The sequence below is a fragment of the Delphinapterus leucas genome, chromosome X (genome assembly GCF_059928025.1).
Source record: "Delphinapterus leucas isolate spDelLeu-1000000601 "Yukka" chromosome X, BTC_Dleu_Yukka2, whole genome shotgun sequence".
NCBI classification, from domain to species: domain Eukaryota; kingdom Metazoa; phylum Chordata; class Mammalia; order Artiodactyla; family Monodontidae; genus Delphinapterus; species Delphinapterus leucas.
Genome location: NC_143150.1, coordinates 111,293,591 through 111,305,252, shown reverse-complemented (window position 1 = coordinate 111,305,252; position 11,662 = coordinate 111,293,591).

The window sequence follows — 11,662 nt, the reverse complement described above, 5'->3', positions numbered from 1 at the left end:
ACAGATGTGTGAAGAAGGTAGAAGGAAACCATGAGGCAGTATCCTTAGTGTTAGTAACAGCATTCTCTCCTCTAGGCCCCAAATGGTGAGTGGAGTAGTCGCCAAAACCCAGAGGCAGAGGGAGCAGTGTGGAGAGGGCCACCCGCCAAGAGCTGTGCTGTGCACAGACAGCCTGCAGGAAATAAATACTCATCTCACTATCCTCTCAGCATTTCACCTCTTGCTGATACTTCTTATTGGCCAAACCGATCCAGAAGCCAGAGAACAAGTGAACCCATCGATGTGATTCATGCATATCACCTTTCCACGGTACAGAGAAAGATGAAAAATGGTGGAGAGTGCATCTGGAGGGATGATAACCGGTGATCATGCGTGCTGACCAGCACAAGCATCATACCACTTAGTACACTTGTTTGCATTCTCTCAGGTTCCTAACACATTGTCGAGCTGACTGGCAACTTGTAGAACCAAAATGGCGGGGCCGTAAACACCAAATATTGCACAGTGTTGCTGTAGTCACTCACCAAAGAGAGTCTTCATGGATTTTTCCACGCAGATCCTACTGAATAGTACTTTGATTATTCATCAGAATTTTTGGTTACAGCTAACCAAATATAGAACCATCATTAGAAACATCATCATTCAAGAATGCAAGGAGCAGAAACTTTTGAGGATGTAGCAGTGGGTTGATAAGTGGCTGGCACGTGGCGAGATCTGACTAGGATGATTCACTATTTCATCTAAAACCAGTTTTATAGCTTCTTGCATTTCAATTATTTCTTTGGAAAGGCATCCTATGGCTTGGAAATTTTGCTTGTCTCTAGAAAAATGTTGTCGTTTTATTTTCATATTCTCTGTCATTTAAATTTCAATTAGTGCTGCTAAACCCTCACAGAAAGATTCCTTCCAGCACTCTAGCTCTTTGCCTACTTGTGACAAAATGCATATCAGGGCAGATCTCAGGCATCTAAGGTAGCAAAACCAAGAAAACATTTTTAGTGAAGGTTCAGATGGAATTGATTTGAATTAGTCTGTTGACATGTATAATGGTAAAGAAAACAATTTTGGTGAAAAACTTTGGGGTGGAAAGATATTACAACACTGTGGATCATTGTCAGAAAGACGTCTGAACAAATGCCGTCGAACATCTAAGTCACTGAAGTGTCAACTGCTTTGAGAGAATATAAAGAAAACCTGATGAATTTCATCCTGGAGTTAAGTAAAAAAAAAAAAAAAAAAAAAAAAGCTCTGCTAGAGATAAGGAAGGAAGACAAGAAGTTGCATGGTCCTGAGATACGTATACCCTTTGAACTCAGGAGTCTGGTGCTTATTAAAAAATCCCAAGGTTACTGAAGCTAAAGATGGTATTAAATTCAAGGTTGAGTAATGCACTGTAAATGTTACTTGCTTGCTCATAGACACATAAATGTTATTTATACTCTTGATCATTTTAATTTAATGTATGAACTTGATCTTTCTTGGGAGGGAGTTGTCAAACATGAGTGAATTATACCAATATCGTAGAAGGAGAAATGAGAGAAATGATAATTGACAAGGTAGACTAATTTAAATAGTTATTGATTTCATTTCAACAAATAATGATTATTTTGATATTACCTGCAGTCATTTGGTGCATGGCTGAGAAGACAGAGGAGGGGCCCAGTTTTTCTTAACAGCCTGTATTGCCGCCACTTCTTTTATCAAGCAAGTTCTATCCTCTGTCAACTCCATGTAACTGGTTTCAGGTCTCTTTCTTCTAAGAACTTAGGGGTCCCGTAGGAAGTAGACGTGTAAATGAGAACTGATTTTAAGTTTCAAATGTTTATCCCATTTCTGAGTAAGGGAGTGCTCGCTTTTCAACTTTCAGTCTCTTCAAAATCCTCCATATCTGTAGCAAATATTTATCAAGTGTTTGCTGTGCACCACTTTATGAGTACTGGGAATGGAGGGGTGAACATTACAGAGGAGTTCCTTACCCCCAGAGAGCATGCACTCGAATGTCAGAAACTAGGTAATAAACAAATAGATGCATGAGATATTTTCATTGTAATGAAAGAAAATGTGTACTGATATTTAAGTGTAATGAAGAAAACAGAGTAAGGTAATGTGAGAGAGTGTGTGAGTTTGAGCTGTTTTAAATTGAGTGGTCTTGGAGTCCCTTTCTGAAGGGGAATGTTTAAGCTGAGACCTGAATGAAAAGTAAGAGGCAGGTATGAATAGTTGAGAGGACAGAACGTTCTAGCTGAATTGAAAAGCAAGGGCAAAAGCCTTGAGGTGGGAGCACAGTTTATTATGTTCAAGGTAAGCAAGGAATGGTCGAATGCCTTTAGAGAAAAGCCCAAAATGGTATTTAATTTGACATTTAAAAAGTTGTATTGGTCTAAACTCATGCTTTTAAACGGTCCCAGTGTGCTTGGAAATCCAGAGTTCACTAATAACAATTCTGATCTGATTAGGACTTTTGAAATGTTCCACATATTTCAAATGATTAGGGAGAAAACTTACTCTTCACAAAATAGATAAGAATTTTAGTAACAAATCAAGTGACTTCTGTATATTGAACACCTAGTAAGTGCTGTGTGTATTGTATACAGGCTCCATGAGAAAAATATAAAGTATTGATAACGTACGACAGAACTTTTTTCTTTATAATAAAAACATAAGTAATTTATTAAAATTTGAAGGCAAAAACATAATTTTAAAAGATTTAGACCTATGTTAGGTGTGATAGAGTATGGATGCTTTCTTGAAATTCAGAATCAGATCCAAGGGTATCACTTTCAGAATGTTCTAGTAGATTCAGTTTACTTTTCGTTGTCTTTGATGAAACAGTCACTATTCTACTCTCTTTCTTAACGGAAATGTGTTTTTTCGAAGACTCACTTTTAATTGGTTTATTAACCGAAGAATTATTTGGCCCAGTTCCTTTGCTTTTCTGCTTTACAGGCGAGTCAGAGCAGGAATGCTGGTCCTTCCCAGGTTGTTTCTTAGCAGAGTATTTTTTGGTATATTCACCTGCTTTGGTCATTTTCTCTGGAGGCGCCGCCTCCCACGCCGGCCATTGGCGCCAGCCTCATCAAGATAGAACTTTTATCTTCAAGATGAGCAGAGTTGAGATACTGGGAAGAGGTACCATAAAAAGATAAGTAATGGCACAATGTCACACCAAGTCCAAATGAATCATGAAGTGATAATGAGGAAAGCAAGGTTACTTACAAAGCACAGTGCTCAGAGTGGCTTCTTGAAGGAAATGAGATTGGATTTGGTAGGAAGAATTAAGTGACCAGAGGCTGGTGGGGTTTATGGTAATGAGCAGGAGTGACAGGGAGCAGTGACATATCAAATACTTGTTATGGCCTTTCTTCCTTCTTCTTCATACCATGAAGCTGAGTAAAGTTTTCATAACTTGATTTTGTTTTTGGCACGATCCAAATACTTACCTACATCATCAAGAAATAGTGTGAGACTTTTTCCTTACAAGAATGATCTCTTTCTATGTTACTGACCAGAAGGCTTCCTATCCTACTAGATAGCACCTCTGTGAAGAAAACTCTAGTCCCCAAGGTATTACTTTTTAATTTTCATGATGCTTCACTTTTGCAAACAGATGAAACAAATATAGCTTCATTCAGTATTGAGAAATAAGAAGGATGTGATGTAATAATTCCCATTGTTGATATCTACTCCATTTCTTCTACGACGAAGTAGATGACTTGGGATCGCTGGGCCCCATGTATCGTAGCTACACTTTACAGTGTCTCCTAAATGGTGTTCCTTGAAGGTGAATCAAGGTTGTTGGTGTATCCAAAGTTGCTAGACCCCTCTCTATGGGGCCTGCCTGATCCTGAAAAAGGACTGAAAGCAAATAAAGTAATACAGCTCAGTGAGCTGTTAAATCAATGGTGTAAATGGACTCTTGGCACCTCACTGACTTTCACTGGTCATTGAGTCAGGTCCACACTGTTTGTTGAGGGTCAGTTCACTGACTTCTCCTTCCTTTTATCATCTGCTTGGTATTTGTCTCTACTGGGGCCAAGGTACTACAGACTGCCTGAGATGTTACTTCGTGCGAGTGTGCGTGCGCACCCATACACATGTCTATTTTCTTGAGGTCTTAGAATGGTTCTTGAACCTAGCTAATCATTACAATTACTTGGGGTCTTTTACAAAATACAGATGCTTGGGACTCACCCCAAATCATTTAGATAAAAATTTCTATGCCGGGGCCCTGATACCAGTATTTTTTTTTTTTTTGCGGTACGCGGGCCTCTCACCGCTGTGGCCTCTCCTGCTGCGGAGCACAGGCTCTGGACGTGCATGCTCAGCAGCCATGGTCCACAGGCCCAGCCTCCCCGTGGCATGTGGGATCCTCCCGGACCGGGGCACGAACCCGTGTCCCCTGCATCGGCAGGTGGACTCTCAACCACTGTGCCACCAGGGAAGCCCCCAGTATATATTTTTAAAGTTCCTTCAGGGCCTCTAAAGTTCAGTGAGTCTTGAGATCCACCAACCTCATTTGTATGCGTGCATTTTTGTCAGATGCTTTAAATGAAGTTATTAACCAAAATGCATTTCCAGAGTTCGGGTCATTGAGTTTCAAATCAAGTGAAATACATTTCTGGGTGATAGAACAGTAAGGACATGAAGAGAACTAGGGTGATGTACACAGATGTAGCTCCTGTCTCTGATGCAGCACAGATACTGACCAAAGAAAGCTAGTGCTCAGGTCACAGCTGCAGAGACACATTTAAGAACAATCAGTGACTTCACAATGCCATTACACAAGGTGTGAGGTAGTCACTGGCATTCAACTTCCTGTTCCTTGATCGAGAGGAAGACTTTAGCTGGCCAACAAATCACATCAGACTGTACTAGCCTGCTACACATGGGTACTGGGAGGTTCTGATGAGGCAGTATAGTCCTCACTTCTTTATGGAATAAAGTAAGAATAAGAAAGAAAGAAAGAATTCATAAGTGAAAGTCCTTTCTATCTGTAAAGAGCCATGTCAGTGGTAAAGATCCATCTTCCTTCTCAGGGCAGTGCAATCACTCTGTAGGGTGTGCAGTTTTTCAGGCCATTGTAAGTGGTAAAACAGTGGCAGAGATAGAATTTGGACTCATATCAGATTTAACTGTGGCTCCACCTCTTACTAGCTGAGTGACCTTGGGCAAGTTCTTTGACTTGTTTAAACCTCTTTTTCTCTTAAATGTAGGCAATTACAAGACTGGTGTGAGAATTACAGATAATTTGCTCATAGATCATTTAGTGAGCATTTGTTACTTAACTACCATGGATCTGGTACTGTTCTGGGAACTGGGGATAAAGCAAAGAATAAAGCAGACAAACTCTCCAGCTTTCATGGAACTTACAGGGGTATAGCACACCAAGAACAAGAAACAGGCAAAGACATACTATGCCAGGTGGTCGATAAGGGCTTTGGAGAAGAAGGAAGCAAGGCAGAGAGGGTAGGAATTCTAGGGGAATGCAGAGTTCATGGAGAATGTTGAGACTTTATATCAGGAGAGTCTCATTGATAATTGAGAAGAGTCCTGAAGGAGTTAGGACAGCTGAGCCAGGTAGATATGTATTGAAAGTTCACTACAGGCAGAAGACATAGCAAGTGCAAAGGCACTGAGGTGGCATTGTATGTGGAATTCTTGAGAAATACAAAGAGGCCAGTAGGGCTGGAGCAGAGTGAGAGAGAGGGAGATTGGTAGGAGATGAAGTCAGAGTTAGTAATGAGGCTCAGTCACAGAGACAACACTTCTCAAGCTTTGATATGCATAGGAATCCCCTGGGGATGTTGTTGAAGTGTGGTTTCAGATTCAGTAGGTCTGGAGTGGGGTCTGGGGTTCTGCATTTTGAACCTCTTTTGGGTCTGCAGACCACACTCTGAGTAGAAGCGGTGCAGGGCCATGTAAACTTATAAATAAGGATGTTCGCTTTGGCCCTGAGTGAGATGGGGAGCCACGGGGAGGTTTGGAGCAGACTGATGCCTCTGGCTGCTGTGATAATGAGGCGTGGTTAAAAGCCCTGGCTGAGTTTGTACATTGTCTGGGTTTCGGTCCTAGTGCCACCATTCACTCACTGCCTGTCTTTGACAAGTTGCTTAAACTCCCTTCTCTCTCAACTTTTTGTTTCAAAAAATGCTAAACCTAGAGAAAAGGTGAAAGAAAAGTACAATTAGCACCCTTATATCTTTCAGCTAGATTGGTCAACTGTTAATATTTTGCTACATTTGCTTTATCTCATACTCTAAGTACATATTATCTCTATTATTATTAACCATTTAAGAGTCAGTTTTTGACATAATGACCCTTCAACCCTAACTATTTCATTATGTACCTTCTAAGAGTAAGAAAAATCTCCTATATAAATAGAATCAGCTATCAAATTCAGAACATTTGATATTGGTATAATTATCTAATATAAGATCTCAATTTAAATATAACCAATTTCCTCCCCAAATATCCTTAATAATAATTTTCTTCTTGTGTATAATCCAATCTAGAATATTATGTTGGATGTTATGTTGCTTTAGTTTTCATGTGTCATTAGTCTTCTGACTGAAAACTGAGTCGCTAGACCTCAGCCTTATTGAAAAAATTGAATATAATTTTTTTGGTTCTACTAATTAACCAGTTTAATCTGGTTCCCATGTTCTTTTCAGGTTTTGAGTGCTTCCTTTTTTTAAAAATTTTATTTATTTATTTATACAGCAGGTTCTTATTACTTATCTATTTTATACAATTAGTGTATATATGTCAATCCCAATCTCCCGATTTATCCCACCACCACCACCCCCGCTTCCCCCTTTTGTGTCCATACATTTGTTCTTACATCTGTGTCTCTATTTCTGCCTTGCACACCAGTTCATCTGTACCATTTTTCTAGATTCCACATATATGCGTTAATATGCAATGTTTGTTTTTCTCTTTCTGACTTACTTCACTCTCTATGACAGTCTCTAGGTCCATCCAAGTCTCTACAAATGACCCAATTTCGTTCCTTTTTATGGCTGAGTAATAGTCCGTTGTATATGTCTACCATATCTTCTTTATCCATTCATCTGTCGATGGGCATTTAGGTTGCTTCCATGACCTGGCTATTGTAAATACTGCTGCAATGAACATTGGGGTGCATGTGTCTTTTTGAATTATGGTTTTCTCTGGGTATATGCCCAGTAGTGGGATTGCTGGGTCATATGGTAATTCTATTTTTAGTTTTTTAAGGAACCTCCATACTGTTCTCCATAGTGGCTATATCAGTTTACATTCCCACCAACAGTGCAAGAGGGTTCCCTTTTCTCCACACCCTCTGCAGCATTTGGTGTTTGTAGATTTTCTGATGATGCCCATTTTGATGGATGTGAGGTGATGCCTCATTGTAGTTTTGATTTACATTTCTCTAATAATTAGTGATGTTGAGCATATTTTCATGTGCCTCTTGACCATCTGTATGTCTTCTTTGGAGAAATGTCTATTTAGGTCTTCTGCCATTTTTTGATTGGGTTGTTTGTTTTTTTAATATTGAGCTACATGAGCTGTTTATATATTTTGGAGATTAATCCTTTGTCCATTGATTTGTTTGCAAATATTTTCTCCCATTCTCAGGGTTGTCTTTTTGTCTTGCTTATGGTTTCCTTTGCTATGCAAAAGCTTTTAAGTTTCATTAGGTCTCATTTGTTTAGTTTTGTTTTTATTTCCATTACTCTGGGAGGTAGGTTGAAAAAGATCTTGCTGTAATTTACGTCAAAGAGAGTTCTTCCTATGTTTTCCTCTAAGAGTTTTACAGTGTCCGGTCTTACATTTAGGACTTTAATCCATTTTGGGTTTATTTTTGTATATGGTGTTAGGGAGTGTTCTAATTTCATTCTTTTACATGTAGCTGTCCAGTTTTCCCAGCTCCACTTATTGAAGAGACTGTTTTTTCTCCATTGTATATCCTTGCCTCCTTTGTCATAGATTAGTTGACCATTGGTGCGTGGGTTTATCTCTGGGCTTTCTGTCCTCTTCCATTGATCTATGTTTCTGTTTTTGTGCCAGTACCATATTGTCTTGATTACTGTAGCTTTGTAGTATAGTCTGAAGTCAGGGAGTCTGATTCCTCCAGCTCCGTTTTTTTCCCTCAAGATTGCTTTTGCGGGCTTCCCTGGTGGCGCAGTGGTTGGGAGTCTGCCTGCCGATGCAGGGGACACGGGTTCGTGCCCCGGCCCAGGAAGATCCCACATGCTGCAGAGCGGCTGGGCCCGTGAACCATGGCCGCTGAGCCTGTGCATCCGGAGTCTGTGCTCTGCAATGGGAGAGGCCACAACAGTGAGAGGCCCATGTACCGCAAAAAAAAAAAAAAAAAAAAAAAGATTGCTTTTGCTATTTGGGGTATTTTGTGTCTCCATACAAATTTTAAGATTTCTTTGTTCTAGTTCTGTAAAAAAATTGCCACTGGTAATTTGATAGGGATTGCATTGAATCTGTAGATTGCTTTGGGTAGTATAGTCATTTTCACAAGCTTGATTCTTCCAATCCAAGAACATGGTATATCTCTCCATTTGTTTGTGTCATCTTTGATTTCTTTCATCAGTGTCATAGTTTTCTGAGCACAGGTCTTTTACCTCCTTAGGTAGGTTTATTCCTAGATATTTAATTCTTTTTGTTGCAGTGGTGAATGGGATTGTTTCCTTAGTTTCTCTTTCTGATCTTTCATTGTTAGTGTATAGGAATGCAAGAGATTTCTGTGCATTAATTTTGTATCCTGCAACTTTACCAAATTCATTGACTAGCTCTAGTAGTTTTCTGGTGGCATCTTTAGGATTTTCTATGTATAGTACCATATCAACTACAAACAGTGACAGTGTTACTTCTTCTTTTCCAATTTGTATTCCTTTTATTTCTTCTCTGATTGCCGTGGCTAGGACTTCCAAAACTATCTTGAATAATAGTGGTGAGAGTGGACATCCTTGTCTTGTTCCTGATCTTAGAGAAAATGCTTTCAGTTTTTCACCATTGAGAATGATGTTTGCTGTGCTTTTGTCGTATATGGCCTTTATTATGTTCAGGTAGATCCCTCTATGCCCACACCCTGGAGAGTATTTATCATAAATGGGTGTTGAATTTTGTCAAAAGCTTTTTCTGCATCTATTGAGATAATCATATGGTTTTAATTCTTCAATTTGTTAGATATTTATATATTGAAGAATCCTTGCATCCCTGGGATAAATCCCACTTGATCATGGTGTATGATCCTTTTAATGTGCTGTTGGATTCTGTTTGCTAGTATTTTGTCTAGGATTTTTGCATCTATATTCATCAGAGATATTGGTCTGTAATTTTCTTTTTTTGTAGTATCTTTGTCTGGTTTTGGTATCAGGGTGATGGTGGCCTCATAGAATGAGTTTGGGAATGTTCCTTCCTCTGCAATTTTTTCGAAGAGTTTGAGAAGGATAGATGTTAGTTCTTCTCTAAATGTTTGATAGAATTACCTGTGAAGCCATCTGGTCCTGGACTTTTGATTGTTGGAAGATTTTTCATCACAGTTTCAGTTTCATTCCTTGTGATTAGACTGTTCATATTTCCTCTTTCTTCCTGGTTCAGTCTTGGAAGGTTATACCTTTCTAAGAATTTATCCATTTCTTCCAGGTTGTCCATTTTATTGACATAGAGTTGCTGGTAAGTAGTCTCTTATGATGCTTTGTATTTCTGCAGTGTCTGTTGTCACTTCTTTCTCATTTCTAATTTTATTGATTTGAGTCCTCTCCCTGTTTTTCTTGATGAGTCCGGCTAATGGTTTATCAATTTTGTTTATCTTCTCAAAGAACCAGCTTTTAGTTTTATTGATCTTTCCTATTGTTTTCTTTGTTTTTAGTTCATTTATTCCTGCTCTGATCTTTATGGTTTCTTCTGCTAACTTTGGGTTTTGTTTGTTCTTTTTTCTCTAGTTCCTTTAGGTGTAAGGTTAGATTGTTTATTGAGATTTTTCTTATTTCTTGAGGTAGGATTATATTGCTATAAACTTCCTTCTTAGAACTGCTTTTGCTGCATCCCATAGGTTTTGGATCGTCATGTTTTCATTGTCATTTGTCTCTAGGAATTTTTTGATTTCCTCTTTGATTTCTTCAGTGATCTCTTGGTTATTTAGTAATGTATTGTTTAGCCTCCATTTGTTTGTGCTTTTTATGGTTTTTTCCCCTGTAATTTATTTCTAATCTCATAGCGTTGTGGTCAGAAAAGATGCTTGATATGATTTCAGTTTTCTTAAATTTACCAAGGCTTGATTTGTGACCCAAGATGTGATCTGTCCTGGAGAACGTTCTGTGTGCACTTGCGAAAAAAATGTAATCTGCTGTTTTCGGTTGGAATGTCCTATACATATCAATTAAATGTCTGGTCTATTGTGTCATTTAAAGCTTGTATTTCCTTATTAATTTTCTGTCTGGATGACCTGTCCATTGGTGTAAGTGAGGTGATAAAGTCCCCCACTATTATTTTGTTACTTTTGATTTCCTCTTTTATAGCTGTTAGCATTTGCCTTATGTATTGAGGTGCTCCTGTGTTGGGTGCATATATATTTATAATTGTTATATCTTCTTCTTGGATCGATCCCTTGATCATTATGTAGTGTCCTTCCTTGTCTCTTGTAACATTCTTTATTTTGAAGTCTATTTTATCTAATACGAGTATTGCTACTCCAACTTTCTTTTGATTTCCATTTGCATGGAATATCTTTTTCCATCCCCTCACTTTCAGTCTGTACGTGTCCCTAGGTCTGCAGTGGGTCTCTTGTAGACAGCATATATATGGGTCTTGTTTTTCTATCCATTCAGCAAGCCTGTGTCTTTTGGTTGTAGCGTTTAATCCATTCACATTTAAGATGATTATAAATATGTATGTTCCTATTACCATTTTATTATTTGTTATGGGTTTGTTTTTGTAGGTCCTTTTCTTCTTTTGTGTTTCCCACTTAGAGAAGTTCCTTTAGCATTTGTTGTAGAGCTGGTTTGGTGGTGCTGAATTCTCTTAGCTTTTGCTTGTCTGTAAAGCTTTTGATTTCTCCATTGAATCTGAATGGGATCCTTGCTGGGTAGAGTCATCTTGGTTGTAGGTTCTTCCCTTTCATCACTTTAAATATATCGTGCCACTCCCTTCTGGCTTGTAGAGTTTCTGCTGAGAAATCAGCTGTTAACCTTATGAGAGTTCCCTTGTATATTATTTGTCATTTTTCCCTTGTTGCTTTCAGTAATTTTTCTTTGTCTTTAATTTTTGTCCATTTGATTACTACGTGTCTCGGCGTGTTTCTCCTTGGGTTTATCCTGCCTGGGACTTTCTGTGCTTCCTGGACCTGGGTGGGTATTTTGTTTACCGTGTTAGGGAAGTTTTCGACTATAGTCTCTTCAAATATTTTCTCGGGCCCTTTCTCCCTCTCTTCTCCTTCTGGGACCCCTATAATGTGAATGTTGTTGTGTTTAATGTTGTCCCAAAGGTCTCTTAGACTGTCTTCGTTTCTTTTCATTCTCATTCTCTTTTCTTTATTCTGTTCCATGGCAGTGAATTCCACCATTCTGTCTTCCAGGTCACTTATCCGTTCTTCTGCAGCAGTTATTCTGCTATTGATTCCTTGTAGTTTATTTTTCATTTTGGTTATTGTATTCTTCATCTCTGTTTGTTT